Below are 18,856 nucleotides of genomic sequence, written 5' to 3'. Positions count from 1 at the left end.
GGGGGTGGGGGAAATCCATCACAAAATTGAGAGATGTACAAATTTTGAAAGATTACTGAATTACAGTTTGCATATAGGTTCAAAAGTGGTGTGTGTGTGTGTGTGTGTGTGTGTGTGTACGTACAAATCTGAGCTGTCGTCTTACCTGTGGTACCTTGGGAAAAGAAGAAGATTAGAACAAAGAGAAGGTAACACTTCATGGCTGAAGTTTTCTCTGAGCGCTCTGGTTTGCTCTAGAAAGAGCAATAAAGCAGAGAGAGGAGAATGCAAGATCAATCCAGGAAATTCCTTCTATTTAAGGGGTTATGGAGACAGTGGAATGTTGAAATATAGGTCTGTGCTTCGGAGGGGTGCATATGCAAATTATAGGACGTGGTTTCTGGTTAGCACTAGTTTCATGTAGCTGAACTCTCCACATCTCCCTATCAGCCCTTTCCCCTGGATTTAATGTATCAACAATTAATTTAGCTGAATATTCCTCCAAGGTTCATAGAATCATAGAATCATAGAATAGCAGAGTTGGAAGGGGCCTACAAGGCCATCGAGTCCAACCCCCTGCTCAGTGCAGGAATCCACCCTAAAGCATCCCTGACAGATGCTTGTCCAGCTGCCTCTTGAAGGCCTCTAGTGTGGGAGAGCCCACAACCTCCCTAGGTAACTGATTCCATTGTCATACTGCTCTAAGAGTCAGGAAGTTTTTCCTGATGTCCAGCCGGAATCTGGCTTCCTTTAACTTGAGCCCGTTATTCCGTGTCCTGCACTCTGGGAGGATGGAGAAGAGATCCTGGCCCTCCTCTGTGTGACAATCTTTTAAGTATTTGAAGAGTGCTATCATGTCTCCCCTCAATGTTCTCTTCTCCAGGCTAAACACGCCCAGTTGTTTCAGTCCCTCTTCATAGGGCTTTGTTTCCAGACCCCTGATCATCCTGGTTGCCCTCCTCTGAACACGCTCCAGCTTCTCTGCGTCCTTCTTCAATTGTGGAGCCCAGAACTGGACGCAATACTCTAGATGCCAAATAGAGGGGAACCAGTACCTCACGTGATTTGGAAGCTATACTTCTATTAATGCAGCCCAAAATAGCATTTGCTTTTCTTGCAGCCATATCGCACTGCTGGCTCATATTCAGCTTGCGATCTACAACAATTCCAAGCTCCTTCTCGTTTGTAGTATTGCTGAGCCAAGTATCCCCCATCTTACAACTGTGCCTTTGGTTTCTATTTCCTAAATGTAGAACTTGGCATTTATCCCTATGAAATTTCATTCTGTTGGTTTCAACCCAGCACTCCAGCCTATCAAGAGCCTATCACTCCAGCCTATCAAGATCACTTTGAAGTTTGTTTCTGTCTTCCAAGGTATTAGCTATCCCACCCAATCTTGTGTCTTCTGCAAATTCTAAGGATGTCTCCCATCTCTTGCAGGAGATGCCTACCTGTGCTCTTTTACAGTTATTCTCTTCTCTGCATGCAAATTGGGGATAGAGTCATAGCATCCTGAAGTTCAAAGGGGGCTTGTGGGGCCCTGATCTCCACCTCCTTCCTTGATGCAGAAAATCCAGAGTTGTATCAGACTTCTAGTGGGAACACAGGAAGCTGCCTTATACTGAGCCAGACCCTGGGTCCATCTAGCCCAGTACTGAATACAATGACTGGCAGCATTGTGTCTTCAGGATTTTAGGCAGGAATTTTTCCAGCCCTGTTTGGAGATGTCAGGGATTGAACCTGGGACCTTTCTGCATGCAAAGCAGGGGCTGTAACATAGAGCTATAGCCTCTCCATGAGGGACAGCCTACCACTCCCCCAGGCAATTGGTTCCATTCATAGAATCATAGAATAGCAGAGTTGGAAGGGGCCTATAAGGCCATCGAGTCCAACCCCCTGCTCAATGCAGGAATCCACCCTAAAGCATCCCTGACAGAGGGTTGTCCAGCTGCCTCTTGAAGGCCTCTAGTGTGGGAGCGCCCACAATTTCCCTAGGTCACTGGTTCCATTGTCGTACTGCTCTAACAGTCGGGAAGTTTTTCCTGATGTCCAGCTGGAATCTGGCTTCCTTTAACTTGAGCCCGTTATTCCGTGTCCTGCATTCTGGGAGGATCGAGTTGAACAGTTCTTACCATTAAGATGTTTCTCCTGATATTCAACCATCCTGTGACTTCAGCCCATTCAATCTAGTCCTTCTTGAGCAGTAGAAAGCAAGTCTTTGCCCTCTTCTCTGTGACCGTTCTGTAGGTCTTTGAAGAGTGCTAGCATGGCATTATTTACTTTAAAGTTTAAACACATAAAAAGGCACGTTTTTCAGCCATAAAAACACACACGTTTATATCAACTATGTTTCATTAGACGTTAAGACAAACATAATGCAAAGGTACATCTCTTTCTTATCTCAACTGGCCAAACCAGATCCACAAGGCAACATTTTGCCATTAAAGTGGCTATAACGCAATATGCCAAATACACATGGATAAATGTTTAGGTCAGCAAAACGTGTTGTGGGCTGTACTGCAGTCTGGGAGAAGCTTTCATCAGCGTTGAAAGATTTCAGCTGCCTTGGCCCAGCTCAGGTCTACTTAAAACTGTGGCACGAGTGTTGTCTTTGTGTTATGCGTAAATATACAGGATTCTCTGCCCATCTCTCATATGAACATCAGAAGAGCCCTAATGCTGGATCAGACCAAGGGTCCATCGAGTCCAACACTCTGTTTACATAGTGGCCAGCCAGCATGACTCTTCTTATGTTCCTATTTTAATGGTTTATCTGAACTGGAAAAAAATCCACAGCCAGAACCACCAACATTCAACAGCAGGTCCTAAGGAGACAAGAGTGGGTAGATAGGATGACAAAGGCTTGTTGTTGTTGTTTATTCGTTCAGTCGTTTCTGACTCTTCGTGACTTCATGGACCAGCCCACGCCAGAGCTTTCTGTCGGCTGTCGCCACCCCTAGCTCCCCCAAGGTCAAGTCTGTCATCTGCAGAATATCCTCCATCCATCTTGCCCTTGGTCGGCCCCTCTTCCTTTTGCCTTCCACTTTCCCTAGCATCAGCCTCTTCTCCAGGGTATCCTGTCTTCTCATTATGTGGCCAAAGTACTTCAGTTTTGCCTTTAATACCATTCCCTCAAGTGAGCAGTCTGGCTTTATTTCCTGGAGTATGGACTGGTTTGATCTTCTTGCAGTCCAAGGCACTCTCAGAATTTTCCTCCAACACCACAGTAGTAGTACAAGTATGACCATCCATCAAACTCCTAAGCCCCGCCCCCTGACAGGTGCCCCTCCCCTTTTAGACTGGAAGTCCTGCCTTAGACGGAAGTCCCGCCGCCGGAAGTCCCTCCTCCGGAAAGAGTGGTCACCTGACATGGATCACATGACCCCAGCGGGGTCATGTGACCCCTCTAGGGTTGCGTCAGACCCCCCTCGACCAATAGGAAGGGGTTTTAGAGCCCTAACCCTTACGGGATTGGAGAAATCCCCCCTAGATTGATATCTCAATGTTGATTGGTCCAAAGGGGGTCATGTGACCCCTCTAGGGTTGTGGAAGGCCGGGCTCGACCAATAGGAAGGGGTTTTAGAGCCCTAACCCTTACGGGATTGGAGAAATCCCCCCTAGATTGATATCTCGATGCTGATTGGTCCAAAGGGGTCATGTGACCCCTCTAGGATTGCGGTAGGCCGGCCTCGACCAATAGGCAGGGGTTTTAGAGCCCTAACCCTTACGGGATTGGAGAGATCCCCCCTAGATTGATATCTCGATGCTGATTGGTCCAAAGGGGTCATGTGACCCCTCACGGAAAGCGGAAGGCCGGCCTCGACCAATAGGATGGGGTTTTAGAGGGTGCATGTGGTCCTGTAAGGCCAACCCCCTCGCTCTAGACGCGTATAGAAGGGAGCCCCCCATTTTGCCTGCCCAGACACGTTTTCCTGCATAGAGAAGATGGCGAATCCAACCCCAGCCAGCGGATCTTCAACAGTGCCTCCACAGACCCCCCTGAGGAATCAAAACAGAAAGATGAATAAGATGGCGAATCCAACCCCCGCCAGTGGCTCTTCACCAGTTCCTCCACAGACACCCTTGAGGAATCAAAACAGAAAAATGAATAAAGCCTCACGAAAACGGTATATCAGCTCTAGTTCTGAAGATGATGTTTTCCTCCCATGTAAACGTCTAGACATGGAACAAACTAATCAGCCTGAGACACTCCAAATGTGGCACAGCGTCTTAGAAGTAATTTCTGCAGAGAACCTTGAGGTAATCAAAAATCAATCTATCCGTCTCTGTGCAATACTTACCTGTGGTATAAAGGCCCTCATACATGTTCTATTTATAGGCATCCGCTGTGAAAACACCCAGCACAGAAAGTTCAGAGGTGCCCCCACTTGCGGCCTTGATAAATATGTCTTCAAATGGAAATGCTGAAATAGAGGTGTGTGTTTAATTCTATAATTTTAGACTGAAAACTCTGATGTGTATCTTTAATATACTAACCACCATCTTATAATTATTTTTTCAGGATTTTAATCTTACAGCTGGTCAAACAGGACCCGTCCACATGTGTGAGATTCTCGGGCTGCAAGCTAGTGAAATAGCTTATACCTCTCCACGAAAGAGACACAAAGCTATGGATATGCTAGTGCGATCTACAGTTTTTGCAATTTTGAGACATTGTTTAAACCAGTACCTGCATGAAACCCGCATGGGGTGTACTTTGAAGGCGCCTGGGCAATCCGCACACGAGTGTCTAGTCTGGCCCAAAAGTGTCATATCTAGAAAATTGCGAATTGTATGTGGGAAAATCAGTTTTAAAAGCATATTACATGTTGTCATTCTAATTGGTTACAGTTTAAACTGTCTTGTTCTCACACCAAGGCATGTTGATCAAATTTTGATATTAATTACAAAAATTGGGAGGTCACACAACGCCTTGAAAACATTAAATACACTCCTGAGAGCAGTACATGAACCGTTTTTAAACCGTGTCGTACATGTTATTCAGAAAAGAAAATATCAATACTTCATGCAGTAGGTATAATAAAAGTGATTTATTTTTTTAAAAAAAAACATTAGTGTTTACCTGTTTTGTAAAAAGAAAAAAGAAAAATCATAAGTTGATCCATGCAGGGGCATTGCGTTGCCTTTGCTTTTTAGCACTTCTGTGAGAAAGGATAGGTGTGTGAACTGTTGTTGTTGTAAGGCTCTTGGGGGATTTTAGCTCATCCAAAGCTTCTCTGTTAGCAGGGTTGCCAACTACCGAGGTTGGAACGTTCAGTTCAGCCAGTGCCCTCATAAAAACATCCCAGCCTTTAGGGGTGCGTTTGTTTGATAGGGCATGCGTTTGCATGACTCCCTTAACCAAATCCATCATATTTGAACCAGATATAACAGCTCTCTTGTACACAAAGGTACCTTTCTCATCCCATGAGGAAACAGCCTTGTTTTTCTTCATTTTGTTTAATAGGAGTCTTCCATGTTTTTTATATCTAGCTGGTAGGATGTCGAGTACTTCTTGGTAGACATGGTCAGAAACCCCGGGCGCATCATCCATGGGTGTTGTTGTATGATCTATGGTCTGTGTTGTCTGCGGCAGAAATAAGTTTAGGGTTTCTTTCTCAGCCTCCCTCTGTCTCACATGTGTTAGATATTTTTGCAGCAAAGAATCATACTGTTTGGCTTTTTCATATTCAGTTAAACCCTGTCTGTTAAGAATGTTCTGCATTTCAACATCCAGAGAGTTTATTGTTGCACTCCTAATGTCCTCTTCCTTAGGTTGGCCCTTTAGTTTTTCTAGCTGGTGGCTGGGGACCAAATACATCTTTTCAGCATACTCCATTAGCGACTGGTTAAAAGACCAGTGATCAGGGGGATTGCAAAACTTAGTAAGGGTCCAAGAAACCCACCAGATTGTTTCACCAGATACTTCTTCCTTCTCAGCGATATTTTCTTGTTACTCAACTTTTTAATAATGGCCCTCTTCTTTCTTAATACACGTACCTGCTGAGGAGATAGAGGTATGTTGCCTTTTAAAGTATTGAGGGCTATTTCCGCGATGGCGGCGACCAGGTCATCAGAAGCCGAACATAAAATAGCTTTTCTCTGACGCGGAGAGGCCTTAATAAGATGTTTTAAGAGAAACAGATTTCTTTTTACACGGACTGACATGTTGCCTTCCAGTCGGTCTGTACATCAATATTTAGTACAACACTAAAGGCGATGCTTTTTGTTACCCCCTGCAGTTTTTTTCATAGTGTACACTACAGGGAGGTCTGGTGGGAAAAGACCTGTTCTTAGTCTATAAGATTCAGGGGTAGTGGCATTTAAATCCACCACCAGATAACCATAAGGTTTGCTTGTAGAATCTGCAAAAGCTTCCATGAAGAATTGATTGTTTTGAGGATACATTTGACGAGCTAAAGTCGCAATTTGTAATTTATCTCTAGGGTTTTTGAACAGTACCATATATTTGGCATTTAGGCTAATGGTACGGTTGTTTTTTCCCTTGCAGAAAATATTCTGCGTGATGAAAAATACACTCAAATTCCGGTGATGTACGTACTGAGTAAAGGCCTTTTCAACTTCGCTATTATCAGACGCAGACAGCATGAGATCATCTATCACCAAAAAATTTACTTTATTGGGGGGTAACAAATCAGGATCATCTAGTTTCTCAGGCAGACCCTCCACAAAATGGATAAATGAGTATTTACACAAGAGATTTTTGTACAAAGGTTGCCAACAACCATAACACCATACAATATTTTCAGGTACCACAGAAAACACATTATGAGCATTGTCCAACATATTTTTGAAAAAAAAACTTTTCCCACAGTTGCTAGGCCCAGCCAAAATAGCTGAAAAAGGATGCAGCCACCGTGTATCCATATTCAAAAACCATAAGGTAGAGTGTTAAACCCTTCAGTAATAACTCTTTTGTCGTATACCACCTTTTGAGGTTTTTTAAGAGTCTTTGATTCAAGGGACCAATTGGCTTTGTGCCTTACAATCCCTGGCTGTTGCACAACAATCTCATGAGTCGGCCCCTGGTCCCTGTCTGTGACGTATGCAAAAACCAGGTCTTTGAGACTGTCGAAATTAATTTTTTCACAATTAGCCGTGTTCAATGTCATCCCTTTGATTTTGAGAAAAGCTTTTCCTTTAGAATTTTTAAAACCATAAGATTTTGGACCCGCTGACACATACTCTGCAATAAAATCATCTGCGGGTATTTCACTTGTGAGGTCTCCTAAATAATCACCTAGGGGCGGTACCCACTCTCCAGGACGACTGACAAAAATCACAGAATCTGTGTCATGGTATAAGCACCGCTCTTGCAATCGGTATAACACTTTGTACAGTTCAAGACGCGCATATGCAGTTGTAAATGCGGCTATAAACACGTTCTTCCTGCCAGTAACCATGGGTCGTGTTACAGAATGTTTCCAGGACACACAGACAGCCTCGTCATCAATAAATTCACACATTGAAACATCATAAGCATCAGAAAACAGCAGCTGAAATAACTCATCAGGATCTCTCACCAATTGTGTGTTTGGCAGGTTTGTCCTCTGTCCAAATTTTCCCCACAGAGAATTTAAATATAATTTAGCTATCTGCCTCTTTGCAGGGTTCACTTCAATCTTATCTGAACGTAATTCAATCCCTTCATTTTGGGAATAATCAGCTATATATCGATTTTTATCTTCTGCAGTGACACACCATTGGGGATACCCTGAAGCTTCCTGTTTCTGGCGTAGATGCATATCAATATAATCTGAAAACAAGCGATTGGTCTTATTTTCAAAATGCCAGACTTCAAAAATTGCCACCACCTTGTACCCCTTTTCTATAGCAACATTAAGCTCGATTGTACACCATGTTCCTAATAGGGCCCGTTCCTCATCTGAATGTTTACAAGGTGTCCGTTGGTGAGTTTCTGCACAGGTTGCACACAGCACGAACATGAGCTTACCATCAACCTTGGCCGGGAGAACAGGAAAGAAAAGTCCCCTGGGTGGATAAACTTTAACCCTTGCAAGGCCAAAGTAATCTGTGAGTGGCTTAAAGTTCTCATAAATTATTTCAGGGTGGCCAAGAGGGTAATGCTTGTTTTTGTTTACATAAGGATACAGACTTGTAAAATCATAGTAATGGATCTTTTCCCCATCTTTAGGTTTATAATAGAGGGAGATCGCATTAGTACGTCCCCCAAAGAGGGCGTCTCTAGGTTCTATAGGTTCTGGGAAACGAGCAGCAGTAAGAAAATTCTTGAGGTCCTCATCTGTGCTTAACATTTGTCGCCACTCATGTTCCCAGATGGCTATGACCTCAAACCCCATTAATTTCAGTGTTGCAGTCCTTTTTTCTGTGCTGTTGTATAGGCTTCCATAGGTCTTACCCATTAGAGGGTTATGATCCGTTGGAGAATAACACAGTACACAGCCGTGCCAAAAACACCCATGAAATTCAAAAGCTGTTTTCTTATTGTCTATGACTGCATAGCCGTCGAGAAAATAATTATCGACTTTGAATTCGCCGCCCTTTAAGGCGTGCTGGATCTGGACATTGTCTTTATGCTCTATGTAGCACAGCCACTGAATTGCTGAAGAAGAAAATCGCTTACATCTGTTTTCATAATTGTCGTGGGCGGGTATTGCAATCTTATAATCCATAAACTTAAATCTGTACATTGCGAAACAGGTGCTGGGTAAGGTGGGGTATTGAATAGGATCTATAGCAAACCTTTGCTGTACCCATTTCTTACCTTTGCGTACCAATCTCACCGTCTGTGTCATCTCTATGATCTCATGTCTATACTTTGTGCAGGCCTGTTCCAAAATATTAACATCTTGTCGGCAGTAAAAAGCTAACTCTGCCTGCATATCAAAGGTTTTTAGTCTGTTTTCCTCATACCAGGCTAAAAAAGCCTCTCTTTCCACAGGCATCATGTGATTCACACCATAGTCCTCTGCTTTAGGCATTGGACCCACATAATCCCAATTCTCTGGTTTGTTAAAATAATGGGGGAAGTAACCCTTGCAACTATCAAACCCTAGAGCCTTTGGAAGCTTAGCGAGGGCCATGGGTAGATGACAGAGGGAATCAATAAATTTTATATTTAAACCCTTCACGGTGATACATATTAATTTTCCACCTTGCGTAATAAGATCTACTTCAAGCTTTTCTTTTATCAGCTGGCTGAGAATAAAGTAGCCAGCATACCCCTTAGAGTTATGGGCTATAAATGTACAGTTTGAGAACTGTGTGCTATCTGTGAAAGTCTGGATAAAGGTAGCCAGGCAATCTTCACCCTTAAATTCCCATGTTTTACCTGCTAAAATCCACGGAGTGACATCCCCGTAGGGTTTCGCAAGCCTTTTTCTTTTCTTACCGGTAGATGATTCAACCTTAAAGGTTCCTACCGTCTCACCTGCAAATGCCTTTGCAAAACAATAATTAGGAATGTGAATGCCTGTAGATTGTTGGGCTTCAAAATCATAGAACACGTATTTTACAGACACCATGGGTTTCTTAAGCTTGGACATGTAACACAGATGCTTTTCGCCATCAATAAAACCCCAACACACTCTGCAAAGTCTTCCAAGACAGTTTTGAAAATCGTGAGTTAATTCCTGGTAACTTTCGCATCCTCCGCAGTACATTCGGCGGACGCACTCTACTTTACCGCCCAGGGCTAGTTCTTTATGTTTACGGAGACATACCGGTGATCTACAGATTCGTTGGCAATACGTACAACGCAGTATTTTTACAACATTACTGGCGCAGTCTGTACTCAGACAGAGTCTACAAAAATATAGACAGGAATGAGAATGCGTGAATAGTGTAGCACATTTCTCACAGTAATTCTCTGCCCCAAAAACAGCTTTTACGCTACGTACACCGTAATAATGCTCATCGTGTAGTAACATTGAATAGGTTTTACCATATCTGACACCGGTTGGTTTGAATTAGGGGTGTGCACGGACCCCCCGCTCCGCTTCACTTGCAGATCTGCCATTTTCCAGATCGGGCCGCTCCGCCCCGCCCCCGCTCCGCCCACTTCCACTCCGCTCCGCTCGGAGCTCCGGATCCGGATCCGGAGCTCCGTTTCCCCCCCCATAGGCTTGCATTGAAAGCTAAAAAATTATACAACTTTTTTTCTGTTCAAGTTAGAAACCTCATGTTTGGCACCATGACACCTCATGGGGATATACACACGCACGCCAAGTTTCAAAGCAATCCCATCATCCCCTGATTTTTGGCGAATTTTTGAAAATTGGGCACCCCACACACAACATCCCTGCGAGGTGGGCAGGGGAGGAGGGAGGGAAGGCAGGCAGGCATGCAGCTGGCATTTCTGGGGGCATAAGGAAGTGAGCCAAGGATAAGCCAGTAATGCATATAAAATGGAATAAATCAATCAATAAACAAAGGAGGGGTGGAATTAAAAGCAGCAGTGTTGCTCAATAAACAGCAAGAAGAATTTTTTTAAAAAGGCTATATCTGTCTTTTACCAGCAATAGGGGGACGTGCCCGGGGGAGGGGGAAGTAGCTGCCAGTTCAAGACAGCCACCAACAGCTCTGAGAAGAAGTAAAACGCTCACTTCAACTCATAACAGGCATTGCTCCACCACTGAAAAGTGACCATTCACTTCAACTCATGATAGGCATTGCTCCACCGTTTTACTCTCTTTGGAAGGCTCTAATGGCCTTCCAGTGCAGGAGAGAGTGGGGGCACGTCCACGATGAGATGCCCTAGGGGAGCTCATCCCCTTGCACCACATCTATTCAGTTGTTCCCCAAAGTTAGGGTGGGTAGCAGTGCTCTCTTATTCTTGGCTTAGTATATGATTTCAGGTTGTGTTTGTGCATTTGGTGGGGCTACTGTGTTAAAAAACACGGGGAAAAGCCCGTTCAGATGAAGAAAGAGAAGTTTCCCAGAATCCCAAGTTACCTGTTTTGCCTATGCCCTCCTCCAACTTTGGGATCATCATGACCGGGAGCTGACTCTGCCCCTCAGCCCTTTGAAAAAGGTATTTTTCTCGCCGATTTTTTAAAAACTTCTAGCGCGCGACCCGTACGATGCAGAAAGTTGAGAGTAGTATCAAAATGACCCCCATCCACGACTCTCTGTGCACAAGAATTTTCAGAATGATAGCTTAAACCCCCCCCCCAGTTATCCCCGATTCTTTCCCTCAATGCAATCCTATGGGCGAAAAGCCGAAAACGCCGTTTGAGCCACGCGGTTGACCCGATTTTCAAAAAAATATAGCACGCGACCCAGACAACGCAGAGAGGTGAGAGTGGTCTCAAAATGACCCCCATCCACGACTCTCTGAGCACAAGAATTTCTAGAACGATAGCTTCAAAAACAACCTAGTTATGCGCGATTATTTGCCGCAATGCAATCCTATGGCGAAATGTTTTCAAGATGGCGACCGGAGCGCTCCGCCTGAACTAGGAGCTCCGAAAAATGGGCGCTTCTCTTCGCCTTGCTTCTAGGGGGTCCGTGGTCCGCTCCTACTCCGCCTCTGGGTAAGGCAGAGCAGGCCAATCCGCTACTGCTTCCACGCTCCTAATCGGAGCGGATCACACCCCTAGTTTGAATATACCCCAGCCGTTTTTTGTGTATCTTATGACCTGTATGTTTACCCTCAAATGATTTTCAATCAGTGAAACATCGCTGAGTGTGACTTGTTTCTGGGGAGACCACCCCAAATCCTCATGTAGTTGTCTGGCCGCAGACAATAATTGTGCATCTGTGGGGGCTTTCTCAGCCATGACTGCTAAGAGACCCCCAGCAAAGCAGAGATTACTGCCTGTGTAATTAAAATCTGCCAGATGTTGACGTTTTCTATGTATGATTTTACTATTAGGAATAGAGCTTATTTTCCGCCTTTTTCCACCCCCACGTGGGGCCCTCACTATTGTGATAATTAAACGCAGTGTTGTATCCCCACATATTTCAGCATTGCTTTGCATGAGATTGCTAATATGGGTTAGAAAATCCTCTATATTTAAAACAGCACGTGGTCTTTTAACTGAGAAGAGTGGAAAGCTTAAACCTCCACCATCTAAACGCAATTGCACAAAATCCCCTGGTGAATATCTCCGGCTGACGTCATCGAGGATTTGTTGTATAGCATCGTATAGGGCCCTAACAGCCTGGGAAAATGAAGTTATACGGTCTAGATTAACAAATCTGAATTCTTCCCCTATGTGTAGGGCCCTGTACTGGCCCCTCTCGTACTCCCAACGCCTCACACGCTCTGCATATACCTGTGGTTGTTCCTCTGAACCCGCTGAGTCCTGGATGGGTTGGGACACCCCTAACGTATCGCTGTCTGCTTCACAAGAGGGTGTGGGGGGTAGGGAGTGATATATCTCTGAAGACTCAGCCTCTGGATCTGTTTCAGAAATTGGTGGTGAGGTTTGTCTTTGCTTTTTACGTGTCACAAGTGTTTTTTTAGCTCTGTTTAATATTTTACACACCCTACCCCTCCAATATGGCTGACGTTTCTAAAGGCCCTTTCTCAGAGTCCCCCTTTTCCAAAACCTTTGACCACCCCCTACTTGCACATGTTTGAAAAATGTATGGTTCGGCCGCACGTAACTTTGATGTTTTTTAATATTCTGAGAATTTATGACGGAACCCCCACGACCACGGGCGGCGAGTTCCATAGCTCTCTGTACCAACAGGTCACCTCCTTGCTGTGCAATTTCAAGTGTTGATTCAACCCAGGCTGCAAGTTCTGTGACAGTCAACCCTTGAAGATATTCAAAAGTTGGTAAGACTAGAGGGTCTTCATTTCGCTGCTTTTTTGTTTTTGGACCCCCAACACCGCTAGGTTCTGAGCGAGCTCTTTTCACAGCCGCATTTTTCATCTCTGAAAAAACAAAAGACATCTACATTAACTATGTACAATCATCCTTAACACATTTTATTTATTTTACACTGTGACACCGCTGCTACTGTTTTGGTCTTTTTAAAAAAGAGTCTTACTTATTGCGAAATCTTCTGCAACAACAACCATTCATATTTTCAAAAGACTGTACCTTTATCTGTCTGTATTTTGACATGATGTTTAGCCTTATGGGTGGCTTTCTTATACTCTGGCTCCTGAACAGTTGAGTTTTTTTCTAAAAGCAAACAAACAATAATAAAGATGTTTTCATTTATGCAAGGATGTATTGTAAAATATTTGGTATTTACCACACACACATACACGCACACACATAGATAACTATTACCTGACACCCTCAATGCATCCTGAGATGACACAACCCCAGGCCTTTTTAAAGAGGTCTTAGTTATTGCGAAATCATCTGTAAAAACAACAGCAACCCATATTTCAGAAGCAGTTACATGTTATTACCTTAAAGTATTTTAAAACACAAAAAATAACTTACCCCAGTCTTTATCATCCTGATTTTGGAGTGGTTCCGATCGTATATTGTTATCCATTTTTTCACTTAATTTGTCGCAGGGGATATCTATACATGAAACATGGTTTTTGATATGCCGGTTAGTTTATACATATGCAGACATGCAGGGGCAAGCCCGCCACCATGTATTGTATACTTATTTCTAACATTGGTCTTGCAGCAGCATGGATGGGCAAACAGCTAGGCTAGTACATGAATATTTGACCTTGTATGATGGACAAACAACTGGATGCAAGAACCTCGCGGTCATACAGAAAGCAACCTCTAAAATCCAAGAACGGATGAAAAATGAAATTACACCATTGATAAGGATTTTACAGATTCATTCTCCAGTTGAGGCAAGCCAGATTTTCAACAGGGTTATGAATGAGGAATTTTCAGATGGAGTTATAAATTTTGGCAGAATCTTGACTATTTTTCTTCTTGCAAAAATGCTGATTGAAAGTCTACAAGCATCAGACCTACACATGACTAGAGCAGACCTGGAACATTTTTCTACATGTGCCAGTGACTCTATGAGGCGGCTGAAAAATTTAGTGAGTTTTCGGACACATTGATATTTATTTAAATATTGCATTGCCTTTATATTCTTTAAAACTGTTATTTATGTATTATATTGCAGGAAAATGGATCTGAAGACAAGAAACCATGGTTATCCCGCTACACTTTGAAGATATTAAGTGCCTGCAGATATTATTTCTCAGTAAAATGGTTGCTCTTGCCTGTTTGAAAATAAAAAAAAATTTTAAACTATACCTGCCCCCTTTTCTCTTTTTTACTTATGTCTCTTTCCCACAGTTAATGGAACCTAGTGAAATTTTTTCTAAAACTATAAAAAATAGTTGTATACCACAGTATTAGAAATGCTGAAGGTCATGATTTAAAAGGAGAAATTATAATCATAGAAAATTAGTAAAGGAAAAACTAGTTTTACGTTATGAAGGGGAAAGACAGAATCATGTACATTGTATTTTAAATCATATGAATTACACCTTCGTATAACATTAGTTTTCTAAGAAAACATCATCTTTAACTTCCTATGTATGCAATTACATAACAAATGTATGTGCCTATTTAGACATTTCAAAATAAAAATAAAAATGGAGAAATATAAAGAACATTTCTCTTAAATTACAGCAAAAAAAAAAAACTAGCTATATCTACACAGACGTCAGACCCTTAGATAAAATACCCCAAACATACAGGTAAATAATACTCACGTGTTTTTGTTGCGCTGTATCTGCAGGCCAGGTTCAGGAAAGAGCATACCCGCGCAGCGTCTTTTATAACCCCATGTCTGGGGGCGTCTTCTATAACGATTGGTTCCCCTTGGGATAGTTTCTAATTGGTCATTAGATACATCATGTGACATAGGGCATCTCCACCTCACCACACACACCCGCCCTACCCAACCAATAATGGGCTCCCCCTAGGGAGAGATTCTAATTGGACATTGGGTACATCATATGATATATGACCATGCCACCCACCACCACCACCACTCCACCCACCCACCCACCACCCAAAAAACAAACAAACAAACAAACAAACAAACAAACAAGACCCTGCAGATCAAGCTTTTTAAGTATAATTAGTAAATTGTAGGTCTGTCATATTTATTAAAATATTCTAGAAGACGGTTTTAGGGTGTGTGCGCGATCTACTATTGACCAAGGTTTGATTCTCCAACATCTGCATGAAATAAAAGTTATAGGAGCTCGAATAGGCAGTCTTTTATTGATTTTAAATTGACCTAATTTCAAGAGAGAGGTTATGGGGGGGGGAAATAAATAAATTTGAGGTTACATATATTGATCCCAACTTTTAATGGGGTAAAGCAAAGAAACCAAAACAGAAATAATAACGTATGTCCTCTTTAAGCCACACAAACAAATGTGTGTGTGTGTGTGTTCAGTGTTAGGATGCCCCCAATGTTGTGTTCCAGATGTAATTGTCCATTTAGAGATAGGGTATATTTCTTTTGAGACCTATATATGGATCCTTATAGGATCCTACAAGTTTCATCACAACTTTTAAAGCACAGCTAAAACCTTTTTCTTTTTTCCTAAAGCTTTTAAAACTTAATTTTATAATGATTTTATTAGAATGTAAGCCTATGCGTCAGGGTTTTGCTATTTTATTGTTTTACTCTGTACAACAACAACATGTACACTGATGGCGCTATATTATTAATAATAATAATAATCCTTAGGATTTATTACAGGTTGTAAGCTTATTTTCTCTCCCAAAAGCTAAAATGAGAATTCAACAATGTTTTATTAGGGCCAGTTTTTGTGCAGCTGTCAGGAAAAAGGCTGTTGGTTAATTTTATTGTCTGTTGGGATTTTAATATTACAATGTAAGGGTGTTCCAGAAGTATAGAGTTTATTATTGCCTGAGGTTACTTCAGGTCACACAATACGGTGGGTCTCAGAAACACTGGTTCTTGCATTTTACCTTCTAATCAAGATTAAGTAAATTATAATGATTAGTTTATCACCTAGCTGAAGTCACCTTTTAAGCATCTTAGAATGTTTCCCCTGAGAACAATGGATCGTCACGGAAACCTTTTAATTTTATTTATTTATTTATTTATACACAATCTTGCTTGCATTTTTTCTTAAAAATGACAAAATAGTTTTAGGAAATTGTTCATAGTTGGGGGGATGACCGTAGGAATCAAAAAATTCCCCTCCCGTGCCTTCTGTCAAGTAGATAGCCAACCAATGCTCTCCAGGTAATTTATGAGGATGTGTGTTCACCACCAATGATACAGGTCTCTGTTGTAACCGCAGTCTGGGTAGAATGTCGCAGGGAAACACGCCATAGAATGACCGTTTAGTATGGGGGTTTGAACTGAGTTCATGTGCTAACTGGATGCTATCCATGTTACATATAGTCAAAAAGAACACTCCTTCGGTTATTAATTTCAATTAAGCTATCAAAAACCCCATAAACAATCATATTTATAGTGTCAGGCAGGGCTCTACTAAAGTGAAATTCAGCCCTCAGGTTTCCTGTTTTAATCAAAGAATAGTGGTCACCCCCCTCTTGATCGGGGGTTAGATCAAATGCAAACAGGGTGTAACCTCTGGCATACTCCTCACGGTTAATTAAAAGCACCCGGTCTTTCATGTGTTTGCCAGCAGCCTGTACAAGGCTCATGTATTCTCTGACACAATTTCCGTCCTCAAAACACGGTTGAAAAGGTTTGGTGGGTATCTGTTCTCCATCCAGGTAAAGGGCCGCGAAATTGGTATTAAAATGTTGAAAATTAAATGGGTTTTTATGATAATCACCGCTATAAGAGTCATTGTCGACCATACCGATAATAACTTTCTTAGGTAATTGACCCAAAAACAGGTTTTCCTGATTGGCTACACGGCTCCCTCTAGGAATGCTAAACACTTTCATGCTGACACGGTCCACAGGATATTTGGCGTTAGAGGTCAGCAACGCTTCGGCATGGCCCAGACGTACACCTGGAGCTACTCTGACTTTTTTAACAAAAAGTGAGGCTGCCACAATTTGAAGTTTGAAAGGCCTATCTGCAACATCAGACATTAAGCAGAAGGCATCTTTGCTCTGGGTAAGTTTGATTTTCACATCAACCCCATTTAAGAGCAGCTTTTCTTGGAAAAACAGGTCGGAGTGGAGATGACCCAACAGATCTAACTTCCTGCTTTGCGCGGTCAGATTTGCCCTTCTAATAAACCCGGTATTATCTCCCTCCAGATCTGCAGATTCATGTTCGCCAGCGGTATCTTTGAAAAACAAGGCTGTAGAGAATTGTGTCTCCAAGGTAGCCTGACTGTAGTTAAGCACAGCTTCAAAATACCCTCGGTAGGGATAGGAATTGTTGCTTTGGCTTATTAAACGATCGCCAAGTGTCACATCCAGCTGACTAAAGAGGGATGCTATTGGATAATTCACCAGGCCTACCTCCTCATTTACAGCAAGGTTGGTTCCGTCAGGATTGACAATTTTGCAACACACATAAAGCAAAGTGTTATTTAAGTCCATATAATCTTCCCCATTCCCTGGAATGTAGAAATCCAGTGGTGCAGAGTCTGAAAGGGCAGAGAGAGGGGGTACCTCTATAAACAGGCTTCTCTCAATACTGGTCTGTGTTGGGCCAATGTTGAATAAATCAAGTTCAGATTTAGCGCATTCTTCAGAGCCGCAGTGGATAAAAGCCATGGCGATGATTTTAAAATATATCTCTTTTAGATGTAACAGACCGTCGTCTCTTTGAGACAACACGTCTCTTCTGACGTTTCTTTCCTCTCGGTCGTTTTCTTTTAAGGGGGCGGGGTGGTCCAACCAATCTAACCCGTGAGGCCTTTCTTTTTAGAGGGCCCCGCCTTTTAATGTACATCAGGCCTGATCCGTCTTGCGATGTTGGGGTGTTCACTCTGTTCAAAACCTCATGTGTAACATGTCCTATCATGTCTTTAGCAATATTACGTGCAGCGGTTTTTGCATGGGGTTTAATGATGTCTATACCTCTTCTCAACAGGGGTATAGCTTTTCGGAAAAGGCTTCTGAAAATACCACCAAGCCCTGCGCCATACATCACGGGGGCCCCATGGTAACCAGGCAATGCATAGCCCGCCTGTGCCTTATAATAATTCCTATAAACAGCTGGATCACCATAGCTTTTCAGAATAGCCATTTTTTTAAAATACAAAGGCTCTCCGAGGGTGAAAGTGCAACTTCACAGACACCTTCCCAAAACAAAATGCTACGTTTTTGTTCTGGTCGTTCTTTATTTCAATGGTGATGGTGTCAATGTGGTCCTTGATTACAGGCAGGTAGTGTGGTTTGTCATAACCAATGGTTACACAGCGGTTGTTCTTTCCACTCACGGGTACGCAACGCAGTAACGATACATAATAGTCTCCTACTATCTGGTGCTCCACGATATCTGTGTACACGTATAAGGTATTAAAGCCCTGGGTAATGTCCGCATGAAAAGGGAATTCTTTGACTGGCATACCAGGCTTTGCGCCTAATATGTGGGCCAACTCTGCATCACATTGAAAGATAACACTTTCTTCGGGGTTTAGACTGACTTTTCTAGTCACAGAGTCGTACTGTAGGACCACTTTATCCCCACCATATATAACTTTGTTCATCGCATTAATCAGCTCGGGAATGTCTGCATAATAACCATTGCACACAACTAAATGATGCATACTTTCCTTGTCAGAAATGTCAAATCGTCCGCAGGTTGTTAGAGTCTCCCAGGTGGGTGGATACTGTATTTCAGCTAACCCCACTTCCCAGGGCCCCTGGAGATCCAGAGCTCTTGCTAGTTGTATAGTGTATGCAGAACTCTTGTTGTTTGGAAAAGCTGAAGCACAGGCGTTGCTGGGCAAGGTAACGTAAAACCCTTGATCACCCATACTTCTTCTATACAGGTTCAC

This window comes from Elgaria multicarinata, chromosome 4, assembly GCF_023053635.1.
Source record: "Elgaria multicarinata webbii isolate HBS135686 ecotype San Diego chromosome 4, rElgMul1.1.pri, whole genome shotgun sequence".
In the NCBI taxonomy this organism is placed as follows: domain Eukaryota; kingdom Metazoa; phylum Chordata; class Lepidosauria; order Squamata; family Anguidae; genus Elgaria; species Elgaria multicarinata.
This window is presented reverse-complemented; position numbering follows the sequence as displayed.